Here is an 18,887-nt window from a genome sequence, read left to right as displayed (position 1 = left end):
GCATGCAGGAATTATAGATGAAGATTTCAAAAGAGAAATTAAAATCGTGGCCTATGGGGGCAGGGAAGAGAGAGAGAGAGAGAGAGAGAGAGAGAGAGAGAGAGAGAGAGAGAGAGAGAGAGAGAGAGAGAGAGAGAGAGATTCTTTTTAATGTAGTAATGGTTTTGTTGGGCTGCTACTGTTTTCCTACATAAAAGGCAGTCACTAGAGTAGAAAGTACAGAAGGGTTTGCAAGTACTAGAAATCATGTGTTCTAGCAAACAGTCATTTATGATCAAAGGCCAAACATAAAATTGCAAGTAAATGGTATTGGAATAGAAGGTTTGGTGGAATCAGAAGCTGATGTAACTATCATTTAAAAATAATTGTAGAATTTAAAATGGCCATTTCAAAAGGTTTATAATCAGTTCCTAGGGATTGGAAAGTTATCTCAGATAAAACAAAGGATGTGATGGGTTAAATATGTGGGACTGGAAGGTCAAAAAGCAAAGTTAAAGCCTATGTGAATAACATACCCATACATTTATGGGGAAGAAACATTTTACAACAGTAGAGGACTCGAATTAATATTCCTGCAATCCCAGAGACAGTCCATGATGAAATAAGAGGTGAAATGGTAGATGCTCCTGGAGAAAGTATTGATATAGGTCATCAAAACAATACCAAGCTGTACTAATTTTCCAAACATAAAACATAACAAGGATTGCATTTCCAATTTTATGGGGGGAAGCAATGCTGAAGCATCAACAGCCCAGCAACCCTACCCTTAAAATAGTTCACTGATAAGCCTGGTGAGTAGATCAGTGGTCCTTAAGTAAGGAAAATTACAGGCACTTGAGCAGCTGGTACAAGAGCAGCTGGAGGCTCAATTCCCCTGTTTGTTATAAAAAAGAAATAGCTGAGTCGTATGCCATTGTGTAAATATACCACATTTTCTGTATCCATTCCTCTCTTGAAGGATATCTGGGTTCTTTCCAGCTTCTGGCTACTACAAATAAGGCTGCTATGAACATAGTGAAGCATATGTTCGTGTTATATGTTGAAGCCTATTTTTGATATATTCCCAAGAGTGGTATAGCTGGGTCCTCAGGTAATATTATGTCCAATTTTCTGAGGAACCACAAGGCTGATTTCCAGAGTGGTTGTACCAGCTTGCAATCCCACTGGGGGAGTGTTTCTCTTTCTCCACATCCTCACCAGAATCTGCTGTCACCTGAGTTTTTGATCTTAGCCATACTGACTAGTATGAAGTGGAATCTCAGTGTTGTTTTGGTTTGTGTTTCCCTGATGACTAAGAATGTTGAACATTTCTTTAGGTGCTTCTTGGCCATTCAATATTTTTTAGTTGAAAATTCTTTGTTTAGCTCCGCACCTCATTTTTAATAGGGTTATTTGATTCTCTGGAGTCTAACTTCTTGAGTTCCTTGTATATATTGGATATTGGCCCTCTATCAGATGTAGGATTGGTAAAGATCTTTTCCCAATCTGTTGGTTGCCTTTTGGTCTTATTGACAATGTCCTTAGTCTTACAGAAGCTTTGCAATTTTAGAAGGTCCCATTTGTCTATTGTTGATCTTAGAACATAAGCCATTGGTGTTCTGTTCAGGAAAATTTCCCCTGTGCCCACATGTTCAACTCAGTTATTAAAAACAGTGACTTTATTAAATTTGCAGGCAAATGGATGAAACTAGAAAATATCATCCTGAGTGAGGTAACCCAGTCACAAAAGAACACACATGGTATGCATTCACTGATAAGTTGATATTAGCCCAAAAGTTCAGAATACCCAAGATACAATTCACAGACCACATAAAGCTCAAGAAAAAGGGAGACCAAAGTGTGGATGATTTGGTACTTCTTAAAAGGGTGAACAAAATACTCACAAAAGGAAATATGGAGGCAAAGTGTGGAGCAGAGACTGAAGGGAAGGCTATCCAGAGACTGCCCCACCTGGGGATCCATCCCATATACAGTGACCAAACCCAGACACTACTGTGGAAGCCAACAGTGCTTGCTGACACGAGCCTGATATAGCTGTTTCCTGGGAGGCTCTGCCAGAGCCTGGCAAATACAGAGGCAGATGCTTGCAGCCAACCATTGGAATGAGCACAGGGTCCCCAATGGAAGAGTTAGAGAAAGGACTGAAGGAGCTGAATGGGTTTGCAACCCCATAGGAAGAACAACACTAGCAACCAGCCAGACTCCCCAGATCTCCAAGGGAGTAAACCACCAACCGAAGAGTACATGTGAAGGGACCCATGGCTCCAGCCACATGTGTAGCAGAGGATGGCCTTGTCAGGCATCAATGGGAGGAGAGGCTCTTGGTCCTGTGAAGGCTCCATGCTCCAGTGTAGGGGAATGCCGGAGTGGGGGAGGTGTGAGTGGGTGGGTAGATGGGGAAACACCCTCATAAAAGCAGGGGGAGGAGGAATGGTATAAGAAGTTTCTTGGAGGGGACTGGGAAAGGGGATAACATTTGAAATGTAAATAAAGAAAAATATCCAATAAAAATAAATAAATAAATAAAAAGAAATTTAAAAATGGAGAATATTAACAGATTTAAAATCTATAAAGTAATTCAACCAATAGGTTTGTTGCCGTCTAGAATTCCTTTACTTTTTTTTATTACTTAAGGCATGTCCTATGATAGTAATTGATTTTAAAGATTCCTTTTTTACTCTACCCCTGCATGAGCAGGATAGGAAAAGGTTTACTTTCACAGTACCTACTTATACTAATGCTCAGTCTATAAAAAAAGATATCAGTGGAAAGTTCGTCTACAGAGAATGTTAAACAAAAGTTCTTCTACAGGGAATGTTAAACAATCCAACTTTGTGTCACTATGTTGTGCAACAGCTGCTAAGAATAATTCATAGGCAGTTTCCTCAATCCATTATTTGTCATTACATGGATGATATTTTGTTGGCTGATTCTGAATTAGGAAGCAAAAAATGTTTAAGGAAACAAAGAATTCTGCCACGCTGGTGGTTATCGATTGCTCCTGGGAAAATACAGATAGGAGATTATATTAACTACTTGGATTATAAAATAAGTCAGCAAAAATTTCAACCACAAAAGGTACAGATATGGAGACATCAGTTGCAAACTCTTAATGGTTTTCAAAAATTAATGAGGGATCTTAATTGGACACAGGCTACAACTGAATTAACTATTCTTGAGCTAGATAATTTGTTTCAAATATTACAAGGAGATTCAGACATAAGTAGTACAAGATGGTTAACAGCTGAAGCAGAGAAGAGAGTTAACTTTGGTAGAACAAAGACTGCAAGATGCACATATGGGTCACATAGATCTGGAACTAGATTGTATTTTGGTTATTTTGCTTTTAACTAATGTTCTTACTGGGCTCATTATGCAAGGGTGAGATACTATTATGAAATGGAATTTCTTAACACACAAAGCAGAAAATTAAAGGCTTACACAGAAAAAAACTTCTTTTTTTAATTATTATTATTTTCTTTATTTACATTTCAAATGCTATCCCGAAAGTTCTCTATACCCCCCCACCCCTGCTCCCTTACCCACCCACTCCCACTACTTGGCCCTGGCCTTCCCCTGTGCTGGATCATATAAAGTTTACAAGACTAAGGGGCCTCTCTTCCCAATGATGGCCAATTAGGCCATCTTCTGCTACATATGCAGCTAGAGACACGAGCTCTAGGGGTACTGGTTAGTTTATATTGTTGTTGCACCTACAGGGTTGCAGCCCCCTACAACTCCTTGGGTACTTTCTCTAGCTCCTCCATTGGGAACCCTGTGTTCCATCCAATAGCTGGCTGTGAGCATCCACTTCGGTGTTTGCCAAGCACTGGAATAGCCTCACAAGAGGCCACTATATCGGGGTCCCTTCAGCAGAATCTTGCTGGTATGTGCATTAGTATCTGGGTTTGGTGGCTGATGATGGGATGGATTCCCAGATGGGGTAGTCTCTGGATAGTCCATCCTTTCATCTTAGCTCTAAATTTTGTCTCTGTACCTATATCCTTTCATGGGTATTTTGTTTCTTTGCTCTGTTCATAGCAGAAAAAAACTTCTAATGTAATCATAAAAGGTAGACTGAAACTATGTCAATTGTCAGGAACTGACCAAGCAGAAATCATAGTACTTTATACTAATACTGAAATTATATAATTATGGGTAATAAATAAAGATTGGCAAAGAGCTTGTAGCAACTATTTGGGAGAAATTAACAGCAAATATCCTAAAAGCAAGCATCTTCAGTTTATGAAAAGAACTAATTGGATTCTCTCAAATATTGGTAAAAGAACACCAATTCTTGAAGCATCTACATTCTATACTGATGCAGATAAGTTGGGATAAGAATGGCAGGCTATAATTCAGACAAAATGAGCAAAGTAATTCAAAACCCATTTACTTTAGTTCAAAGATCAGAGCTGCATGGGATTCTTATGATATTATTATATTTTCCTGAATCTCTTAATATAATAATTGACTCTCAATATGCAGAGTTGTTCTGCACATAGCAAGTGCTGAATTTATTCCAGATAATTCAGAATTAACCTTGTTATTTATACAGCTGCAAACAGACGATCAGAAATATAAATTATGCCTTATATATACCCTTATTTTGTCTCATACAGGCTTGCCAGGTCCACTGGCACAAGGAAATAAAGAAGTTGTCCAGTTATTAATAGAAAATGGTTAGAAGTCTCAATTTTTCATGAAAAAGCACCATGTTAACAGTAAAGGTTTAAACCGTGTGTGTGTGTGTGTGTGTGTGTGTGTGTGTGTCCTACTTGTTCTTTGTATAACCAAACTCCATTTCCTACTGGAAGTAACCCTAGGGGTACCAAAAGAAATTAAATATGGTAGATAGATGTGTTTTATTTTGTAGAATTTGGAAAACTAAAGCTTGTATACCATACCACTGATACATAGTCAAGATTTCAATGGGCAACTACTTTGAGTTCTGAGAAGGCTGATTCTATAACTGTACATTTACTAGAAGTAATACCTATTATGAGGATACAGTACAAACTAAGAGTGACAATGTCTCCCACATATATCTCCAGTAAGATGAAACAATTCTTGGAATATTATAATATAAAGCACATTACAGGCATACCATATAATCCTACAAAACAAGCAATTGTAGAAAGGTATTAAAGGAAATGTGTATAAGACAAAAAGAAAGAATAAAGACTCTCCCCAGAGGCAGACTAATCACTGATTTTTTTAACTTTAAATTCTCTCAATGTTAATAAGAAAGGAACAACAGCAGCAAACACTGGGTAATAGAAAAAAACTGTAAAATTAAATCAGCCAAAATATTATAAGGATGTGTTAACATCAGAATGGAAGTCAGTGAACCTTTTGCATTGGGGATCCTTCTTTCACTCCTATCTAGTAATAGGGGATTAAACTTGGGGATTAAAAGGTGGGGAAAGAAGACCCCACACAGTAGCAAAGACCAGCTACAGTTTACTTGAAGTCTTCCGGTTCAAGAAACTGTAACTTTTCTAGCTCTAGCCATTGACCTGAATTTTTTAAAATTTCCTTTGTCTTAACAACTGAATAATATTCCATTGTATAAATGTACCACATTTTCCTTATCGATTCATCAGCTGATAAACACCTATGCTATTTCCAAACTCTGATTCATCTGAACAGAACAACTTTTGAACACGGATGAGCAAGTACCTCTGTAGTAGTGTGTAGGGTCCTTTGGGTGTATGCTGTCAAACGTGGTATGGCAGAATATTGAGGTAGATAGATCGATTCCCAGCTTCCCGAAGAGCCAGCACATTGATTTCCATAGCGGTTATACTAGTTTGTACTCCCGCCAGGAAGAGTTCCTCTTTCTCTGCACCCTTGCCAGCATATGTCCCCAGCATATGTTTTATTTATCTTGGTCATCTGACGAGGGTAAGATGAAATCTCAAAGCTTTAATTTCCTTTCCCTAGTGGCTAAGGATATTGACATGTTTCTCAGCCATTGGTATTTCATATTTTGAGAACTCTCTGTTTAGTTCTGTACCAAATATTTGTTTTCTTGATATTCAATTTCTGTAGTTCTTTATATATTATAGAGACTAACACTTTATCTGATATGTAATTCATAAAGACCTTCTCTTTTTCTGTAGCCTAATCTTTGCCAAAATGATGGTGTCCTTTGCCAAATAGAAGATTTTCAGCCTAATTAAGTACAATTTATTAATTGTTGGTCTTAGTCCTATGCAAAATGAGGCCACAACATAAGGAGGAAGACAACGCACCAACTACACATCTTTTATTATCAAACAAATCCTCAGTGCCAGGAATAGGTTGCATCTTGTTGCATTAGTGGCCAAAGATATCACATAGAACCCCCCCCCCAGCAACGTCACGTTGCCAAGGCTATTGATTGTAACCTGATGGTAACGCCCTATTATTAAAGACATAACTTATGAAGAATGGAAACAGGCAACCTCGGGAGGTAGGAGGTTGAGGGGACCCTCCAGAATGCACAAGAGACCTGGGAGGTGAGAGACTCTCAGGACTCAAAGGGAGGGATCTTAGATGAAATGCTAGACAGTAGGGAGAGGGAACTTATAGAGCCCACCTCCAGCAGGAAAACAGGGCATCAAGTGAGGGAGGGAAGGCCATCTCACAATCACAACGCTGGACCATAATTGTTCCTGTCTGAAAGAATTACAGGGATGGAAATGGAGAGGAGCCTGAGGAAAAGAAGGTCCAGCAATAGGCCCAAAGAGGGAACCAGCTCAAGGGGAGGTTCCAAGGCCTGACACTATTACTGAGGCTACAAAGCACTCACAAAAAGGAACCTAGCATGACTGCACTCCGGAAGACCCAACAAGCAGCTGAGTCAGAAGCAGATAGTTATACCAAACCAATTGACAGAAACAGCTGACCCCTGTTATTGAATTAGAGAAAGACTGAAAGAAACTGAAGAGAAGGGCAATCCTATAGGAGAACCAGTAGTCTCAATTAATCTGAATCCCCAAGATCTCTCAAACACTGGACCACCAAACAGGCAGCATACACCAGCTGATATGAAGCCACCAACACACATACAGCAGAGGACTTCCGGGTCTGTGTTCATTCAGAGATGATGCACCTAACCTTCAAGAGACTGGAGTTTAGAGGTCAGGTAGCATGGGGGTGGGGGACATCCACGTGGAGACAGGGGGTGGGGAGGAGGTATGGGATGTGGAACAGTAAGAGGGTGGACAGGCAGGGGAAAAATATGGAGTGTAAAATAAATAAATAAATTTTTAAAAGTTATAATTTATGTTATCAAACAGAATAGTTGAGATGGCACCTAACTAAAAGCTTTATCCTTACTGACTAGCTTTCATAGTACTGGAAGGTACTCTTCACACTTTTACAGGAAAATAGTAACTACCAATTAAATATCAACCCAGCTATAAAGCCTGTGACCTACAACAGCAACCTGTCTGCAAAATACAATGGTCCAATAGTGGCACAATGTTATGGCAGTAACCAGTCACTGTTTCATTGGCTTTCAGGCCAAGTCCATTAGATGAAACCCATACCTGACACTGCTAAGGGGACAAGATCCTGAGACTAGATAGGTCATGGGCCTAGAGGAAGACCTACTACTATTAATCTCCTAAAACAGCAATAACGGGGTTCATAATAACATATTGCTGTACCCAGAGATCAGTGACCCACTCAACCCTCACAGAGAACCTTTTTCTTGAAGTACATGGGACTTAGTACCAAGTCCCACGACTGCACAATGTCTGTAGAGTGAGACGCTTTGGAATAATCATTCCAAAATAAAATATCTTCATCAAACCCCTACCCTTAAGGTTTGAGGATCTACAGGGGAGAGGAGGCAGAAAGCTTATAAGAGCCAGCAATGGTGGCTAACTTTAAGGAAACAGTGTTTTCTAGACATAACAAGGACTCATGTACACATGAACTCATATAGACTGTGGCAACATGCATAAGACCTGCATAGGTTCAAGCCAGCTAGGGTCCCACCACTAAGATGGGGAAGAGAACACAGGGACCGGTCCCTATCTAGGAAGTTACCTGTAATCGATGTATTGATGTCTGCTGGTGAAGGGAAAGTAAGAATGTCACTGGGTATGCCGAGTTCATTCCAGGGCACGACTGCCCAGCAATACAATACAAACTCTGTGTGTGTGTGTGTGTGTGTGTTTGTGTGATTGTTTTGTGGAGTTGTTTGTTTGTTGTTTGTTTTGGCATTGTTGAATTTTTGGTTTGGGTTTGGGTTTGGGTTTAGTATTTTTGTGGAATGTTTTTGAAAGTGAGGTAGGGGAAAAAAACATAAAAATATATTTAAAAAGAACAAAAAAGTTGGGTATCGAAGGAAGTGGGGGAGGGCCTGGGAGGTGTTTAGGAAGAAGGAACACGTGGCTAAAATATATTGTATAAAAACATTAATTAAAAATAGATCAAAGAAACTGCAAAGATTATTTTAACCAACCAGACCTCCAGTAAACCACCACCAACCCAGAGAATGGAAATAATCCTGTATTCTCTGAAGTATCTGAAGGCCTTGCATACTTTACCCTATCCTTAGATGGAACTTCTAGAATTCCTGGCAAGTGTTACTGGCTCAGGGGAGATTCATACACAGTTCGATGTATGGCTAAGAAGGGCAATGGAGCTCTACAGTCGGGAACTAATCAAACCTTGTGCTTATCACTTTGCAAACGGTCTACCACAGTGTTCTGTGCCTTGGTTTCCTCATCAAGAAGAGTAGCATCATGGAGTTTCCAGAGTTGTAGGAAGGAGTAAGTAAATAACATAGCAGATGCACTTGGGGCAAAGACAAGATAAATGCCAGTTGTTATTAGCCGGGATGAGGCCCTCTTAAGATGCACCTGTTTATAATTTCAGTGGAGATAGAAGGTCTCCATTTGCCAGTGCACACAACTGCCTTCACCCCTACAGTCGCCCCTGCTGTCAGAAGTTGCAGTGATTTGGAACCTGCCAGACAGGGCACTGACCTTTTCAGCATCAAGTTTAATTAAGGCTGGCAAGTAGCTTAAGTGTGATGCTTTATGTCTTTCCGTGTAGTTCAGGGAGAAAGACTTATTAACTCATTAAAATGTCTTGTTAGTTATTTTCAGCTGCTCAGAATGACTGCGTCTCCCAGCCAGCTACTTATTTCAGAAAAGACCTGAAATAGAATCTGACTTTATTGACTTCCCAGACTGGAGTCTGCATGGTCACACCATGTTGATTCAACATGAGGATAAAGTGAAATCAACTAGTAAGGGAAGTAATGTATACTGTCCTGCTTCAGGAATTGCGCAGAAGGTTGCCAGTGTGCCACGGAGAGCCAGTAGCAGGCTCACTTTTTATCCTGCTTCTTCTTTCTTTGAGGTGGAGTCGACCAAGGGAGCTGAGCAGCAACTTAGGGGAGTCAGCTCTCTCCTTCCCATCATGTGAGTCCCAGGCCATCAGGCTTGGAAGCAAGTGCTCTTACCCATGGAGGCATCTCATTCATAGTTTGGTCTCCAGTCTTCATGGTGTTTTCTGGTTAGATCAGAACCAGGACAGCACAATAGCCAACCACAGGAGCTGAGAAATGTCAGTCTTTAAGTTACTAGTCATAGGACATGAAGCAAATTATTTACTCCATGTCTCACACACTTCTAGAATAAAATAGACTTGGACATAATGACAGCCCTTCTCCACAGGGCTTTTGTAAGACATTTAAAAGAAAAGGGTTTAAAAGATAATATCTATCAGACAGTGAAGGAATCACATCGATGCTGCCATTAGTGTGGTTGCAGCTGTCTGTCATCCTTCAAACTCATTGTCACCAACCTTGACATTGTTGTTCCAAGCTCCTGCAAAGCAGGGAGGGACCTACTGGTCACTTACAGTGCCAAGCAGAGATTGATATTCAATAGAATTCTTTTGATGACAGATAATGAGTGGAAAACTTACACACACACACATATATATATATATATATATATATATATATATATATATATATATATACTTTTTTAAACTCTGTGTGTGTGTGTGTGTGTGTGTGTGTTGTGTGTAGTGTGTAGTGTGGTATAGGATACATGTGTATGTGAGTGCATGAGTGGTTGTATAGTATTTATGTATGTATAGTTGTGTGGTGTATGCATATGTGGTTATGTGCTATATGTGTGTACAGTGTGTACATGTGCATGCACAGAAGGCAGAAGACAGTGTCAGATTCTTTGGAGCTGAAGTTACAATGGGTTGTGATCCTGAGGGTACCAGGAACTTAATTCCAGTCCTCTGTAAGAACACCAAACCCTGTTTTTTGTTGTTTTTGTTTGTTTGTTTGTTTGTTTTTTCGAGACAGGGTTTCTCTGTATAGCCCTGGCTGTCCTGGAACTCACTTTTGTAGACCAGGCTGGCCTCGAACTCAAAAATCCGCCTGCCTCTGTCTCCTGAGTGCTGGGATTAAAGGCGTGCCACCACGCCCCCGGCTTAACACCAAACACTATTAACCCCTGAGCTATTCCTCCAACCCAAGACCTAGTTTTTGTTTTGTTTTGTTTTGTTTTGTTTTAACACATTAAAGTAAGCAGAGTTTATTTCCTCAGCAAACAAGTTTCATCTTTTGGTTTTTGGTTTAGTATTTTTGTGGAGTATTTTTGAACACTCCGCAGCTCTGCCATCATCTGAAGCTTTCTACTTAGGACGATGTCCTGCTTTCCAGGGTTGAACAGTAGAAATAAGCTGAGGGTGACGGCCCCTGGCCAGAGAGAAAGAAGCAATCTCTGTGGCAACCCCAGACTCCTCCTCGGGAATCTCTGAAGAGTGGGTGTGGCCGGCTGCGGTATTGAAACAATCCCAGTGGAGCTCAGCATTTGATTCCTAAGGGGGAAAGATCAGCATTGCTGCAACTCTGCCACCCAAGGAGTCATTCATCTGATCCCAGCTTTGCCTTGTAATTGCCAAGTGTGGTGCTGAGGCTGGGGAGCAGCTGCCTCTGGCAACTCCTTTGGCTTTTTCCTGGCAGCTGGAAGCACGGGTACTCTGAAAGGCAGAGAGCCCAATGACAGTTTAAGAACGACTGTGGTGAACATGCTGTGGGGAGAGACCATGACCACAGCAACTCTTATAGAGAAAAACATTTAATGGAGGCTGGCTTAAAGTCCAGAGGTTTAGTACACTGTCATCATGGCAGGAAGCATGACAACACGTGGGCAGTCATGGTGCTGGAGAGGTAACCAAGAGTTTTACATCTGCATTGGCAGGCATCAGAAAGAGAGAGTGGATCACTGGGCCTTGCTTGAGCATCTGAAACCTCCAAGCCCAGCCCAAGTGACACACTTCCTCAACAAGGCCACACCTTCTAATAGTGTCACTCCCACTGAACCTACGGGAGCCATATTCATCCAATACACCACGCCTGTCAGACTGATCAAAGCTCACAGAGACAAATGTTTCATTCTCCCCAGAGGTGAGAACTTCTCTTTCAGCGGGTACTCTTAGGAGTGTCTGCAACACTAGGGTCTAGATCCCTCTTTCATCTGGGAGTTTACCTAATAACCTATAAGCAGAATAAATCTACATCTCTCCAGCCAAGGAGTAAAGACGTGGCCATTACTCTAGCAAACTCAAGAAGAAACAGGTCTTTGTAGAATATGCCAAGGCCCAGACACTTAATAATTAATACTGAAGATGAAGAGGAGGGAAAGACATCAGGTTTCTTTCTACCATGGGTTCCCTCTAACAACACTGCTTTAAGAACTGAGAATTTTGGAACAATCTGATAATAGACACCTATAAATAGCATGAAAAACTTGGTATTCACCCTATTTTTTTCCATGCATGTATGGCAATGAATCACATGTATGCCTGGTACATACAGAGGTCAGAAGAGGGTGTCAGACCCTCCTCAATTATAGACTGTTGTGAGCCACCATGTATGTGCTGGAAATCAAATGTGGACCCTCTGTAACAAGTGCTCACAACCCTTGAGCCTTCTCTCTAGCTTGTCCACCCTAATCTTTTCTCATGAGAAATAAGTTTATGAAAATCAAAGTGCAACACTGCCACATGCAGGTCTCAAATTTGCACTACTGGAGAAGTAGAAGAATTCCAAACTGGAAAAGCAGTCGTTATATAACAGTCATTTCGTTCTTCAAGCTGAAGTGGTGGGTGTGGCAGACAGGAGATCTGAAAGCATCGTGTGAATGTTGTGGAATTAAACTCTGTTGGCCAGGGAAGAAGCTGAAAAGCCTCAACTGAGGCCCAGATTCAAACCACTGATGCAGAGAAAGTCAGAGGGTCCAAGAGCAAGTATGAATCCTTACAATACCAACACACATACCTCTGGGTGGTCATTGAATATACAGATGAGATGCAACACATGAAGTTGTATGTAAGGCTACATGCAACTAAGCATTGCAGAAAAGCCAGTGCTGGGCCAATGAGGCAAAGCATCAAGTCTGTGCGGTGGAGCCATTATTGTGCTTGGCTCTCTCGTGCTTTGGCCCATTTACTCTCTCGGATATGTATCTTCTCATCAGCTGCCTCTGATTCAGCTACAAATATATGCCCCCATTCAACTATTTGTTCGAGGACACAAGAACCTGAAACCCCTCTACAGGTACCCTGGGACCTCAGATGTCAACAAGAATCAGAACCATAAAACATCTAGGGCTTTCACAAGATGAAATGGGAAGCCTCACCTGAGAGAGTTCCAGAAACCAGAGTATGAGGGGCATCATGCAAATAACAAATACACAGATGAGCTCACGATTTTAAAAGTGCAAACTGCAAGGGCAGGTTCTTCTGCAAAGTCAAATGCACAGGCAGGAAGCAGAGACGATCACTTCAGAAGTGTGTTTGTCATCAAATACCTAAACATATGAAGTTCTATGAAGTGATTGTCAATATGATTATCAACTTGACAGGCTCCAGTTTCATGGAGGAGACAAGCTTCCTGCAACACCTGAGATTCTGAGGACAAGCTCAACCTCTGGCCGTGAGTATGCTTGAGTTAACAGAAATGAGAAGACCCACTCACCTTCTTGCAGTTACCCAGCTAAGGAAAGGGACAGCTTTGCTTTAACCAACTTGTCTTCTCAGTTGGCAAGTTTGCCATCCTGTTCCTGCCACCACTGCTTGCCTCCTTCCCTGACATCAGAACCCAGCTTCACAAGCCTTCCAGTGTAGACTAAATATCAGTGACCATTCAAGAATCCTCCAGGCCTTTGGTGCCAGATTGAACCATAGAGGTCCTCAGTCACATGGGCTTAGCAGTCCTGGGCTGCCAATGTAATTATAGACGTTGTTAAACTACCGAGACTGAATCCATGTAAGCTGCCCTAATAAATGAACATTTAATTTGTACTCCTTCAATCAGTTCTATGTCTCTGGAAAACTCTGACCCATGCATGTAAGGAGGGATAGGAATAATAATGTCAGAACAATGTCTAAATGCACAAGAGAACAAATTTAAAAGAACCAAATAGCATCTCTGGAAATTAAAATTTTAAAATGTAACTTTAAAAACCAAAACTGGAAAAAAAAAAGTAGCAGATTTAACGAAGCTAAAGGAAGACACGGGGAACTGAAGATGTGATTACCTATAATTCAACCTGCAGAAAAGGGTAGAAGAGATCACAACTGTGCATAGGAGTCACATTCCAATATGTGTTTGGACAAGTTAGAGGGGAACATAGACATGAAGGTGAGACAACATTTAAAACAACACCTAATAAAGACATATCTGGCAGCACGTTGGTCATTGAGGCTATCACTAAACAAATTAACTAGTACTTTATTAACGACTACTGTCAGTGTGATCCAGTTAATCCAACAGGACTCTTGGTTTCTTTGCTATGTTTTGATAAATTATTAGGAGCCCTACTCCTGTACCCTTGCTGTGAGGTTAGTAGTCACATCTGCCATTTTCTCACTGTGACACTTTCTCGTCATCTGAGGAGACAGCCTTTCCTCTTTGGTAACTATTAGTCCACAGCACGTAGAGATTAAGTGAAAGTTCAGCTGCTGTTAATGACATTGCTCTGCTTTTAAAAGAGTGAAAACTTCCAGTGCATGTGTCTGTGGGTGCAGCCCACCCATTATGTGGCCCACCTTGGCCAGTACTTCATTTGTCATTTAGTTCCCAGATGTCCCCTTTTCTCTAAGGGATCATAATTAGAATCTGGAGAGATGGCCTAGTAGCACGGTTTCTCTTTCAAAGAACCCAGGTTCAATTCCCAGTGCCGACATGGCAGCTCGTAACCATCTATATCTCCAGCTCTAATCCATCTTACACTCTCATCTGGCCTCTGTAGGTACCAGGCATAAATGTAGGACAGAGACAGTCTTACAGGCAATACTCTGCCTTAGTTAGGGTTTCTATTGCTGCAACAAAACACCACGATCAAAAAGCAAGTTGGGGAGGAAAGGGTTTATCCAGCTTATATGTCCACATAGCTGTTCATCACCAAATGAAGACAGGACAAGAACTTAAGCAGGGCAGGAACCTAGAAACAGGAGATGATGCAGAGGCCATAGAAGAGTGCTATTTACTGGCATGCTTGCCCTGGCTTGTTCAGCCTACTTTCTTATAAAACTGAGGACCGCTAGCCCAGGGATGGCACCACCCATAACTGGCTGGGCCCTCCCCCACTGACCACTAACTGAGAAGATGCCTTACACCTGGATCTCATGAAGGCATTTCCTCAACTGAGCCCCCTTCCTCTCTGGATTACTCTAGATTGTGACAAATTGACACAAAACCAACCACTACAGCAACCATACATATAAAAAATTTAAAGAGCTTACATTGAAAAGACTATCACTTTAAGTCCTCCAAACCATTGTTAATGTGGAACCATTATCCACATTAAAACAGTGATCAAAAATCATGAGCCTGGCTCTGTCATGTGCATGGTTCTCCAATGTCAATTAACATCTTCAAGTTGCTTTGGGGAAGGATTAGGACATTACTAAGACACCCAGCCTTGTTGTTTTCAGATCTTCTATGGGGATCTTCTCAGACTTTTCAGTTGAGGGGACTAAATGTATTTTAGGCTGAAAACAATCTGACTCCGAAATCTCAGGACTCAAACCCAGCAATCAAGCTACTCGGAAAGCAGAAGCAACAGAATAGAAAGTTCAGCATCCACAATGTAAGTTCAAGGACAACCTGAAACACTCAGTGAGGCTGCTTCCAAACAAAGAGTCAGACGGATCTGCATCTATGACTCAGCAGTAGAGCGGCTTGTCTGGTACAGGGTAAAAATATTTTGACAGTGAAGAGTGGCACCTCCCTTTAACTTTCTGCTCGGGAATTCTTCCTCTGTCAGTGATATATAGATAGATTTATTTTTAAGTGTTTTCACTCGTGTATGTGTATCACATGCATGCCTGGTCCCTGTGGATGTCAGAAGGGGGCTTTGGATCTCTGGACCTGGAGTTATGGATGGTTGTCAGTTACCATGGGAACGGACCAGGATCCTCTGTGAAAGCAGTTAAGTGCTTTTAACCACCGAGCCACCTCTTCAGTCTCTACTCCATCAACAATAAACATCAAGAAACACCTTTAGTGGTTTCTACTCTATCTTATCTTTAAAAATACCAAATTCTGGGTCTTGACTCAGCAGGTAAAGGGGCTTGCTGAGAATAGTCCAATCCTCGGAACCCTCATAAAGGTAGAAGGACAAAACAGACTCCTGAAAGTTGTCTCTAACCTACATGTGCACGCGCACATACAGAGGAATGAAACCTTTAAATTAACATGTTTGATGGACCATCTTTACAAACAACAAATCAGAACTCACAGGAGCCTCCCTTAACAATAATTAACGCCATTTGGCTTCTGTTGGCTCAGTGTTATTCTGAGGCCCTGCCATCTTTATTGCTGCTCCAGAAGCATCTTCTTCCCATCCAGCCGACAGATACAGCCCAGCTTTCTGTGAAATCCTGAGCCTCCTGAGCACTCATCACCTTGATAAACAGTCTGTATTCTAAGCCCTCCAAACACCCTACCTTATACAGGGAACTCACTTGAGCATTCCTGCATCCATAAACCCTTGGTCCCTTCCTCCACAGTCTACCACACCAATCTGACATAACTACTTAACTCACACAGATGTTGCTGGATATCAGGGTTTAGTGGACATCTCCACAGAAGTTCTTCAGATTTTTAAAGGGTTGTGAGGTTGATGCAAGGTCTTACTCTATAGTCAAAGATATAAACTTGGCTTCAGCTTCATTGAGATCTTCCTGCTTCCCAAGTACTGGAATCACAGGAATGAGCCACTGTTCTGGGCTTCTCACTTCAATTATTGAAGCATATTCAGAGTTATCTAACACACTAGTCTATCTTGTGGCATGTTTTCCTGCATGCCTCCAAATCTCAGAGAGTCTGCAGCAGCAAATACATCCCTATCCCTCCCAATGCATCAGAGTTAACAACCACAGAAGACAGTCTGCAATCACAGGCTGTAACCTTTCAAAGCATCATATATCCCTGAGGGCATGATGTGTTATTTGGCTAGTAAGTTATCTAACGTTAGAAGCCCATCTGAAGATCTACTTCCAACACCCTGGTATCTGGGTTCCTCTATTTTAAGTTGAGTGTTCTATTTGCAGAACTGAGATAAATGTTCTCATATAAATTTATGAAGGGGTATCCTTAAGAACTATGAGAGAAGCAGGAGAAGGAAGATGGAGGAAATCAAGGATATAGGTCAATTGAAAAAAAATCACGTTGGGCTGTATGCACAGAAACTCTGTTACAAATGCTACAGCAATGTCAGGTTCACCTGAAGCAAAGCACCAATATCTTTGCTTCCCATGCCAGTCAGCTACTGGGTGCAAGCCAGTAATGAAGGCATGCACATCCTGGTCATGAAAATATCCCTCTAATCTCATGTCTAAGAGCTCAGTGTTCTCAGCAGTTGGTGGATGGATGCACCAGTTAGTCAAATGTACATGGAAGGGGCAAGCATCCCCAGAGCTGGCCCCAGGGCCATGAGTCAAAGCATTGGGAAATTCACACGAACTATTTACAGTCAAACTGCAGCCACAAATATTTTATATCAAGACTTGTTGTTCTAGCTGGTGTGAAACATGCTGGTACATTTACAGCTTCAAAAGCATATGTTGGAAATGGAAGAAGCCAAAATGCAATTAGCAACGCGTTCCGCTGAAGGAGTTACAGCAAACATAGAAACAGAGGGAAATATTAGTGATAAGAACAGAGGAAGGCAACTAAACAGAAGCAAGTGGTACCCACAATAAAAAAAATGCTTCCAAACTGTATTGGGGCTAAGATATATGTCAATTGGTAGAGTGCTTGCCTAACGTGCAGGAAGCTTTGGGTTTGATGCCAGCACCCTGTAAAGTAGGCATGATGGTACTACCCTGTAATACCCAAGGTGGCAACTGGCATCATGAACCAGGATGGGCAATGTGAGGGTAGAAGTATGTCTTCCAAGAGCAGAACATTTGACTTTGAGAAACCAAGATGCTTCGCCAAAAGTTGGACACGGAGGTCTGAGTTCCCGAAGAGCAGCCCAGAAGTCATGGTGCATGGTGGGTTGTTAAGGTAATGAATGAGATAGCTCAGGGAGATCTCAGTGACTCAAAGAGGAGGAAGAGAAGGGAAGAAATGAGCAGAGGATCAGGAGAGTCAGTACAATCCTAACTTTTCCCTGTAACCAAGAGGAGCAGCTTGTGGGAACAGATGAGATGGCTCAGCAGGTTCAGGAGATGGCTCACTTGCTGCCACCCCTGACCTCTGACTGACCCCAGAGCGCATTAGGTAGGAGGAGAAAAGCAACTGCTGTGCATTGCCTCCTGACTGCCATGGTCACTGTGGGGGGGGGGGGCAGGGAGAGATAAATACATTTTAAAGAATAAAATAAAAAATTTTAAAGAACAATAATTTTTGCCAAGCAGGATAACTTATGCTTATTGTTTCAGCATCAAAAGCTGAAGCAAGTGTATAGCTGTGAATTTGAAAACAGCTTAGCATACATGAAAGTTTCAGATCACCTAGGATTATAGACTGAGATCCCATTTCAAATGAATAGTGGTGGTGGTGGTGGTGATGGTGGTGGTAGTGAGGATGATGATAGAGCAGGGGCTGAAGAGATGGCTCAGCCATAAGGCTGCCTCCTGCCCAGTGACCCAGATTCAGTTCCCAGCACAGCAACTCACAACCACCTTCAATTCAGGCTCCAGGGAATGTGACACCTTCTTCTGGCCACCCCAAAGTACCTGAACACACATGGCATATACTCAGACAGACACATATACCTACAAAAAAAACCAACATAAATAAACCCGATAAAATAGATGGATGGATGGATAGATAGATGATAGATAGATGGATAGATAGATAGATAGGACAGTGAACAGTGATTGCCTCATCTGATTTTAAACCTACTATTTTACTTTGTGTATTTTTTGTGTGTTTTGTTTTTTTGTTTTGTTTTGTTTTGCATTTTTATGTCACTTTCCTTACTACCAAACCAGTGTGTTAGAGCAGTCAAAAGTGCCAGGCATTCCCTTTATCATTTGTCTTCTTAATGAGAGATTGAGTTTGACGACTGAGCACTGGAGAGCCTGTGTACCAATTTAATAGACAGAAGCCCCATTAGAGAAGGAAAGCGGTCCACTCAGAGGCCTGCAGGAGAGGCACACGTTTGTTCTCATAAACAAGCAGAACACACCAGAGGAACTCGAGCTAGGCTGCTCTCTACTATAGACGTTCTACTGGACACCCAGCCCGCTGTGGGAAGTTTCTGACATTGATTAACTGTGTCTGCAAATCGGTCTGCCTCTGGCAGTTTAGACCCCTGCTTCCCCTAGGGTTTGCAGTTCTCCTCCAGTAGAATGAGCTAATGTATCCAAGGGGTGCTTACGCTCCGGGGTCATGG

Source organism: Mus pahari, chromosome 16 (assembly GCF_900095145.1).
Source record: "Mus pahari chromosome 16, PAHARI_EIJ_v1.1, whole genome shotgun sequence".
In the NCBI taxonomy this organism is placed as follows: domain Eukaryota; kingdom Metazoa; phylum Chordata; class Mammalia; order Rodentia; family Muridae; genus Mus; species Mus pahari.
This window is presented reverse-complemented; position numbering follows the sequence as displayed.